The following is a 9,521-nucleotide window of genomic DNA, read 5'->3' on the forward strand; positions in this document are numbered from 1 at the left end:
TGTGTTCGTTGTCTGACGGTTTGCTACTGTTCCAAGTGACGTGTGTGATTCTGGTGGAATTTGTATGTTGTGAATGTGCCCTGTGGCAGGAGGCACGATTCAACAAGTCATAATGCTGCCATGGTACTGTTGCAATGTGTACAGATGTGTCAAATGTTAAATATAACTTTGAAAAGGGTAGTTTGTTGCATTTGGCGGAGCATCTGCAAGTTAGCTGTGGCGGAGACCAACTCATGTGTCTGTGAGCGCATAAACGACATCGCTTACGCGGTTTTGGCTCATCATAAGCTCGTCAAAGGCTCATCACAGACTCATCGGTGCAGAACAAAGAAAGCATCGCGAAGATTTAGCATCGACTGCTTCACATTAAGTACTCATATTTGCCATGTTTTTTAACTCATGCCTCTCTTCTCAATTGAAAAATCACATCATTGATCCTCCCCTAGAAACTTGGATGCAGCACGTTGATTATTCTGAATATTCACGCTGGCCCTCGTCAGTCCCCTCAGTGTTTGTCCCTAATTGACCTGAATATTGGTGAACACCTCCCCTGGTCGACCTGTCACTCTGCGCGCTCCCCGGTCACAAACTCACAACGGGACTCTTCAGAGCGCCTTTCTATTTAGCCTCCCCGCGCCCCTGGCCGTCAGCATTTTCGATGGCCAACTGCCTGCGTCATCTGTCTCCCCTCGTGGGGACCCCTCTGACTCCCCCACCTCCGAGCTCCCTGCCGGACTCCGGATCGGAAACACGAAAAAGGTGCGGCGGTTAAATGGACGCGCGCCGAAGCACAATAGAACTAATGGAGATGAGCCGGCTTTGATTTAAGATCGGTCACCTTTCCCCCTCGGCTGGCCCCGAGGGAGCCGCCTCGAGGGAAGGGACGCCCCACTGGGGACGGGAGGGGAGGAGGGAGGCCCGGGGTCGGACTGCCGCTAGCCAGATGGGCTGCGGGTCCGATACACCCTGCAGTGGAGGATGACGTTCAGTCGGATGGGCCAGCTGTGTCCCCTCCCCCCCTCCCCATCTGCTGTCAGTAGCCGTCAGTCATCCGTCCGGCCAGCGCCAGAACGGTAATTAATTTATTCGTTTAATTATCGGCGACAGTGGCGGCCAAATTGGCGATGAAGCGTGTGTGGCGGTGCATCGCTGTCTCTCTGTGTGTGTGACGCTTTGCCTCCAGCGACGGGAGTGGAGAACGATAACGAGCCAGCACTGACAGATTAGCGCCAGCGTCGCCAGAATTAATAACGTCTATTGGAGACTCGGCCGAGAATAATAGCCAGCCGGTTTCACAAATGGTGACGCTGATACGTCAACAATTAATTGAGTCGTTGGGTGGTACGATGATTGAATGAGACACGACGGTTCTGGACTGTAAAGAAGGAAACGCAGAGTTCTGATAATAGTTGTGTGGGTGAAAGAAAGGCTAATTAGCTGTGAGCTGCACGGAGAAGCCCTAGATCGAGGCCTCATCGCTGTTCGAAATGAGTTGCAACCTTCAAAACAATGTAGTTAGAATGGCAATGTTTTATCTGCCTTTCGACCAAAGATAAATAATTAACGATAGCGATGAATGAATAACGCAACTTATGTGCATATTTCGATGCATTTATGAATTTAGTGCAGCATTGGGGTGAAGGACTCTGTCAGCATGTATCATTTAAAGCATCCTCATCTAAATTGAGCCTTACAAAAGTCACTAAGTCAGCATTCAGTGAAAATAGATAGCTCATTTACCAAGATGGCTCAATTTTCGATATTTGGAGGTAGCTCACCGAAGGTAAAAGAGTTGGCGTTTCATGTATACGTAACTTATTTCGTGCGATAATCTTCGTCATTAAATCGCTGGCATATGTTCTTTATAAAATGTTCATTATTCATACCTGTCACCTCCGCGTACAAGGCCTGAGATAGTTTGCACGTTTCCATTCTCATTCGTTAACACCACCGACTGCCCGGTTCAAACCCGAGCGGATATGAGACCAATACCGTACAGCAGGGTACCGCGGCAAAGGACGGGTCTGTTCAGAGATAGGCCTCGTGACCATCTTCTTTTACCGTCAGCCGCAGTCACATGCCGCAGCGGGCGACAGTGCAGCGAGCATGACTCAACACACATACAGTGGTGGGGTAAATGACGGAAACCACACAGTCCGACAGCAAATCATCGCCAAGCAATGTTCGGGCCATGAGTCGGCCATTATACACGCCGTAAGTGCACGCATGAGGAATGATGCATGCAGCTCAAAAGTGACGGTTATTTCAAAAGTGGATGATAAAGACGTTAATATTCATTTGACGGTGGTTCAAAGTTCGTGGCTTTCACGCCATAAAGAAGAGTTATTGGTATTCTTACGAGCACTTGGCTGTAAGCGCTGGCAGAGCGACACGCAGCAGAACAATCCCGGTCATTTCTCTGATATGGTTTATTTAGCAGAAAAATGTTTCCCATGAAGTAGGTACGCATGCTCTCAGTCCTTCTTATTGATCTCAGCTTTGAATTCATATCATGGATGATGTAGCTCATACCATCTGACACAAAGGAAACATTTCTCTAAATCTGACGTGGCTAAGCACAGCTCGAAAACATGAGGTTACATGAGTGTTTTGTCAACAACGCTTATATAACAGCTGAAAATAAGCACCGGTCATGTTACTTTGTGTGTTTAGCTCCGTGTTTCATCGTTTCTTTTTCACAACGTGCCAGCCATGTCGCTGACAATCATTTTCAATCCATGTTCCACGCCATGCGCTTCAGACATTTGAAAGTCCAAAAAAAAAAAATACCCGCCGCCGTTCCGCAAGAATGTTCCCTCCTCACGCGGCTTAGAGAAGACTCAAACCGTTTCTGGTCACCACACCACAACCGTCAGTGGTTTCCAGCCATTCCGGTCTTGTCACCAACCCTTGCGACGATCCCGCAGCCATTGGAGCGACACCACGACTCCATTTTACCCTGTCCCTGCAAGGCGATCGTTTCATGAGATGCATGTTTCGGACGGCGGTGGAGCCGGTACAGGGCCGGACCGAGCTGGGCTCGGTGGAACGGACTGGTCGACCGTATCACTCACCCCCTGACAGGAATACCGATGTCGATCATTTGTATTCGCCGCGATCGAATCGGACGACCCGCAGGTGTGAAAATGCACATACATTGGGTGTGCGCTGCATTCGAGTGGGGATATGCTGCTTGTGTATGAGATGGGAGACGGCGGGATCCCGAATAGAGCAGTGCAGGACGTGAGAAGAGTGCATGCGGTCGGTCCCACCGACTCGGGATGGTAAGCTACTTGCATGGTCGTTTGAAGTGTTGCTAGGAGCACACTCGTGCAATGCATGCCAGATGCAATTCGAAATTTTTCTCATAAGAAAATGAAGCTCTCCCTTTTCATATGCTTTTCGCTGTAATCAACCCCAATTTGCATCGATAAAAATGCTAATTGCACACAACAACGCTTCTGTAAAAAAAAAACAATTAATTTATTGCATCGTTTCTTTGTTGTCAAAAATTTGGGGCAGTGCGCTATTAAAACCACGCATTTCATGCAAATGTTTGATTAGCTTGCTGCTGGTGTCTGGCAGCTCTATGGTCATTGGTCATGCCGGGGAGTGATAACACCTCAGGCTGATAAGGCAGTAAATGATTTGATTTGTATTTTGACGACTTTTGGGCGGGTTGTCTGTCACAAACAAGAACGCGTTTGTTTGGAGATTGGAGATTGGAGAACAAGGAGATACCTCGAAGTGTTTGTTGAACTACCAAATGCACAGAAGGCTTCTTCGAATGTTGAGCACTATTTTTTGGGGATGAGGAGCTTCTTCAATGTGTTAGTCGTTAGATATCGTTTTGTAAAATGCCAAATCTGCAAGTCGATTTTTGCCTGAGACGTAGATGCTCTTTTTGTAGTGCAGCCATGTATTCTATCCATGCAAACCGTGTGGTGTGGTGTCCGTGCATTGGCACACACTAAGAAGAGTGCGACGCCAACAACTATTAATTTTATAGCATGCTGCATGCTTTCATACAAAGTAACAACATGCATAGAATCTGTTTCGCTGCAACGCTCCTACTCCAGGAGACTGCAACACCCGAACGGAAGGCCAACTGGGAGCTAGTTCAGCCCTTTGCTCACAGATGGCAGCACGCTCCTAGTTCCCGTCCGCCTGCTCGGCACAGGGGGCGCCCTCCACCGGCCGTACAGAACTGAACCTCATCGGCTGGGTCGCACCTGATAAGACCCAGGTCGTGATGTACAAAACCAGCTTAGCTGAGGTCTTGGACAGAAACACATGTGTTACAGGTACGGAGGAAGTTGTATTTAGGTAAATTATTGGCGTGAGATAGCAGCCTGCCTTGCCAACCATTAGACGGCGGCCGGGTCTGGGTGCAGCTCCCATTGCTGAGGCGGGAGCTAGTTGGTAGCCGGTTGACAATATCTTGAAATCAAACATCGGATGGACATTGTACAATATGGGACCGGTAAAGCACCTGTTTCGCGTGAGACGCTAATAAGGGCTGCACTGGACTTTCAGGCATAAGATGTTTGGGGGTCATGGTTCAAGCCGACGTGGATAGCCAGAATATATCAAACAGGGTTTTGCTGAAAAGCAAATTGTACGTAGTTATATCACATGAACCGATCTATCGCTTTCTTTTGGGGAGTATGCCTACACATCCTACTTAAATATGTGCTTTTTATTTGAGAGAATTCGACGTAAATAATACGAATATATAACACGAGGCCTAAAGTACATAACTAGTTACTACATTGCATTAAATTAAAATGTAAGAGGATGGGCCAATGTTAGCAAAAAAGTTTTGAAATGGAAACAAAAAAAAAACGAAGAAAGTACTACTTTAGTTGTTTTTGACGTACTTTCTTGTCAAGACTGAAGTAAAAATAGTCTGAGAAATATCCAATGAAGAAGGATGCAATTGCTTTGAGTACATCAACCTCTTTTACGCATTTTGTCGAAATGACGAGCTCACGCTAAAAATAGTTACGATGAATGCAGGTTATGTAATTCTCATCAGATTGCCCTAGTGACGTCTGTAGCCCGTCCAGCTGGTCAGCTTTACCGAGAGCTTGTCTTATACCCAGAGCACGACACTAACGCAACGTGGCACGTAATCCTCGCCAAAAGTGTAAATCGTCTGATCCGACGGACTTATGTCACCTTAGCGCACATCTGGGCATCCATGTGTGGTTGTACAAATGTAATTATCAGCAGATTACTGACTCCGGAAATAATTGCAGCTCATGAGTCATGTCGGAACCACGACGACAGACTGCGTTCGTTAGCAACAGCACTGGTGCTAATAAGTCACGAATGACTTGCGTTTTTGCACAGCAGTTCTGTTTTGGGAACGTACCAGTTGAAACACAAGTGAGACAAGACGATTTTGTGCGATTGGATTCGCTTACCCTGTCCATGTCGTGCTTGTTACGCTTTCAAACAAAAGGCACTGAAATTCGAACAGTGAAAAAACTAACGTGATCAAAGTGGCTTCTCTTACTTGTACAATGTTCACATCACTTGTGTTTTCCAAAAAGGGAATCGAGTATCCACCGGTTAGAACATAAGCCACAGATAATTCGTGTCACAGGAACCGGCCAAGTTCGAAATCCGTGAGAAAACTTTACAATGTACATTCCAAATTAGCCATTGTGATACTAGCACATTCACTCGGATCCCCATGATTCTATGTTACAGTCCCACTGATACAATTCAAACCGACATTCAGCATTTGACCTATGCTCCGAACCAAGCGGCGTGGGCTTCCTGATGAAAAGACGGGTAATTACCGATACCCAGCGAGATTGGTGACTTCCTTGGCGCACTGGATAAATCAGAGAACACGGGTAAACCGTGTCATGCATTAGTTATTACGGCCGGCAAATTGTGGGAGCGACGGTAGCTGGCGTCCGTCCGTCCAGCTCACCCACAAGGAACTGAGTGCAGACGGAGATCCCTATCTCTGTGAACCTGTGTCATACATATATACAGATGGCAGGTCTCAGGAAGTAAGAAATCGTTTTAATGTTGAAAGTTCAAAACAAAACAAAAACAGGAAGAGACAGGGAGAGAGAGAGACAGTGTGGTAATACACAAGTCATGGCGCAATGTTACGTGTGCTGCTTTATTTGTCAAACGTTTAGCGTTTTGCTGTTTCTCCAATTATTCTTAAAACTGTCAATTGAAAAGCGCTTATGTATCTAATATCTATGCCTAGTCAATTTTCAATAACTGCGTGCCTTTATCAATGCGAGCTATGTAACCAGTCACGGAGCTATGCTATGGCTGCCGTTGTGCATGCCTCCGTGGCGGACTTCTATGGCGTCCCGTTGCTGGCAGCTCATTAGGCTCAGCTGTCAGTCACGACCCTGGCAACTGTTCCTATCGAGTCAGCATCTGAGTCATTTGACTCTGCCGACTCAGCATTACTTGCGTGGCCGAGGCGAGGCCAGGACGGCAAATGGTGCGTCAGGTGAACCGTTTTCTTTCTTTCTTGTCGATGCTTTGCCACATGTTCTGCTGGCACGTACGAATAGAATAGAGATGGATATTGGATACCGACAGTAATCAAACTCATTACTCATTAGTCATTACCTCCCTCTCTGATTAATTTAAGTCTATCTTTTGCGCCCATCCACCACTGAACTTGTTTGTTGTTTTGTTTTTATCACTCAATAAAATGAACTGAGGCCTCTTGCACCAAACTACCTAACTAGGTAAAATCGAAAAACCGGTTTCAGAATAAGCTAAGCTAACGGTGATAAATTTGTTTGCAATAGCCCAATACATAATCCTACATGTGCTTGCTAAATTTTGCACGCAAATTGTAACAGTTGAGACTTGGACTGGGTATACGATGCAAAATGATCCAAGCATTGGTGCAAGAGGATTTTGGTGCAAGAGGCCTCTGAACTGAACTGAACTGAACTGACTATCTCACGTAGGCACGGCAAGTGGTAGCTTTAGAGTGGAGCATATCCGTTACACGCACTGTAAACACAAAGCCATTCACTCCTGTACCTTGCCCAATTCCTTCCTTTCAAGTTTCAGCCGTGCTCCAAAGTTTTCCTCAGCATGGCAGAGCCAGCCACCGTGGGCACACCTGGTGGTCCCGATTGGACCGTCATACCAGCCCCAACGGTTCAAGCAGCTGCAAGGAAGGTTACGGAATGGAAACGCGAGTAATTCGGGACAGTACATGACCTGCAACGTGTCGCCATCATGTCTCTGCGTGCAGTGGAATGTCGGCTATCCCACTGTGTCCCAACGTCTGTGGGAATGTCCATTAGCGAAGGTATCCGACATGCACATAAAAAGCGGCATTCCAGTGACATTTTACCGAGGCGCGCACCTAGGCGCCTGTGGAACGAGCCGGGACCTTCACTGTCCGAGTTAGTGGGCGAGAAACGCTCCACACTCTGACTTGATGTAACGTAATGTCTCCATCAGTGGATACAAGTAGCGCATGAACTGTCTTGACGGCCATCTCATCAGCAGTTGATGTCAATTCATCCGCAGCGGGAAGATAGATCGGTCCGTGTCAGTCTTTTGTCAGGCTTCCGTGACCCCAAGTCGGCCCAAATCACCCCTCTGTCGGACCCCCCCCCCCCCTTTTAAGGCATGAACGGCGTCTGCAAACACTCTGTTGGCCAAAATCCCAGCCAGCAATTCGTCCGGGATGCGGTTGGGGACGGTCGGGATAGGCTCCGGATGTCCCGACTTGTCCCTACCGGGTTGTGTAGGCTTTGGTTGTCCCAATCGATACCGGACCTCGATGGCCGGCGGTAGGGGCGACTCGGGATTTCCGGACCGCATGCTTAATCGGTTGGGACGCGGTACGGATAGCCCAATCGAATCCCATGTTTAGACAGGCTTGTGATTTACGTTGTTATCCCAACCGATCTGAGAAGGCGCTTCGGGCACCATATCCGGTGGCCCAGAAAGCCTGGAAAAGCAATCAGATGTGCCGCGTGCAGGCAGACGCGTCCTCTGAGCGCGGCGGCCAGTCTAGCTGCCGCGTTGGTCAAGTGTCGATCCCTCCTTTGAGCTGCTGCCTCAGGATATTGCTTTTGAACTGGCTCTAGCAAGCGGTCGGTTCAACTGTTGTCGTTGCAGGGAAATCAGTCCGTCTTTGAGAACAGGGTAAGTATAGTGCACACTTCATCCGTGATGTAGGGAGCGGGAAAGCTATAGGTAATAGAAAATAGAAATTGTTATGTTCGTTGTGGTTGTACGGCATGTGAATTACACTCGTGCTGTCGCATGTTTGATCAGTTATCATGGACAGAAGATGTTTGGTCTCATTGTCAAGTGTCGTTAATGGTTGCATTGTAGGTTTGAAACCTGAATTACCAGGCATACCATGTGAAATGTCTGATGTGGGTTATTTCTTAGTGGTTTTTAGTGTATCCCAGACTTTGATTAATAACCTCTTGGTCATTTTCAGATGCTCTCTTCGCACAGTGGTGAACCGCCCGACCAGATGCCAGCCGTCTAGTTTCGCGGTGGCTCTCTGAAGCTCGTGACGGCAGACGGACACACTGTCCGCAGAGGAGCCGACACGAACAAGGCGCAGGCCTGCTATAATGACTGTGAACACCGGAAGTGAGTCCGCTGTGCCAGCGCCTTGCAGCGGCGCTAAGATGATGGCCGACGCCACGAATGTGCTGGCCAAACTGTGAATTTGTGAAAATTTGACCTGTGTGCAACCAGTAAATTTGTGAATATATTTCAGTGTCCAATGTAATTCATTTTGTCGTGCAGGCATTATAAAGGTTGAGTTGGAGAATAATGAAGAGGCGAGGGGGTTGCGGTGGCGCAAGCAAAGTGGCAGGGTTGTATACGACTCAGAGTTGAATCATGAATCGACTCAAGAATCAGTCGTTTTTCTTCGAGTCATGAGTTGAGTCGAATCAAATAATTTGAAAGCTTAATGAATCATGAGTCGAGTCGATTCACATATGCATAGGCCACTTGAGTCAGAGTTTGAGTCGATTCAAGGTAACGCGAGTCACATTTTGAATCGATTCAAGGAACTTGTCACAGTCTGCTCCAGCCACCAGGTAAGATAAACTTATTTTTAAAGTCATGAAACTGCTTGTGAAGTAGTGAGCACCTTTTATGTTTTGGCTGGCATCAGCTACCTATTATGATTATATTCAACTTTGGCAAGTCAGCATTGCAATTGCCTCAGCCTGTATTTAACTATACCTATATGCAATCACTACATCTGTGGACTGTTACTGAAATACTCACAAGTCACATTGGGTTGGCTTTGTGAGTGCTAGTAATGGACACTAACAAGTATGAGATAGATACCAGTTAACAATTGAAATAAAACCTTAAATAATTGTCTATCAAAGTTGTCTAGAAAGACCATCAATAACCCTCACATTTTTCTTTTCCGATGGTTCACAATTGCTAATTCGTGGTCGCGCATGACGTCGCAAATAACTATTCGTAAACAAGATGAAAAATGAAGTTTTTATTTAATTCAAGCT

The sequence above is a fragment of the Amphibalanus amphitrite genome, unplaced genomic scaffold (assembly GCF_019059575.1).
Source record: "Amphibalanus amphitrite isolate SeventyFive unplaced genomic scaffold, NRLGWU_Aamphi_draft 000742F_arrow, whole genome shotgun sequence".
NCBI lineage: Eukaryota > Metazoa > Arthropoda > Thecostraca > Balanomorpha > Balanidae > Amphibalanus > Amphibalanus amphitrite.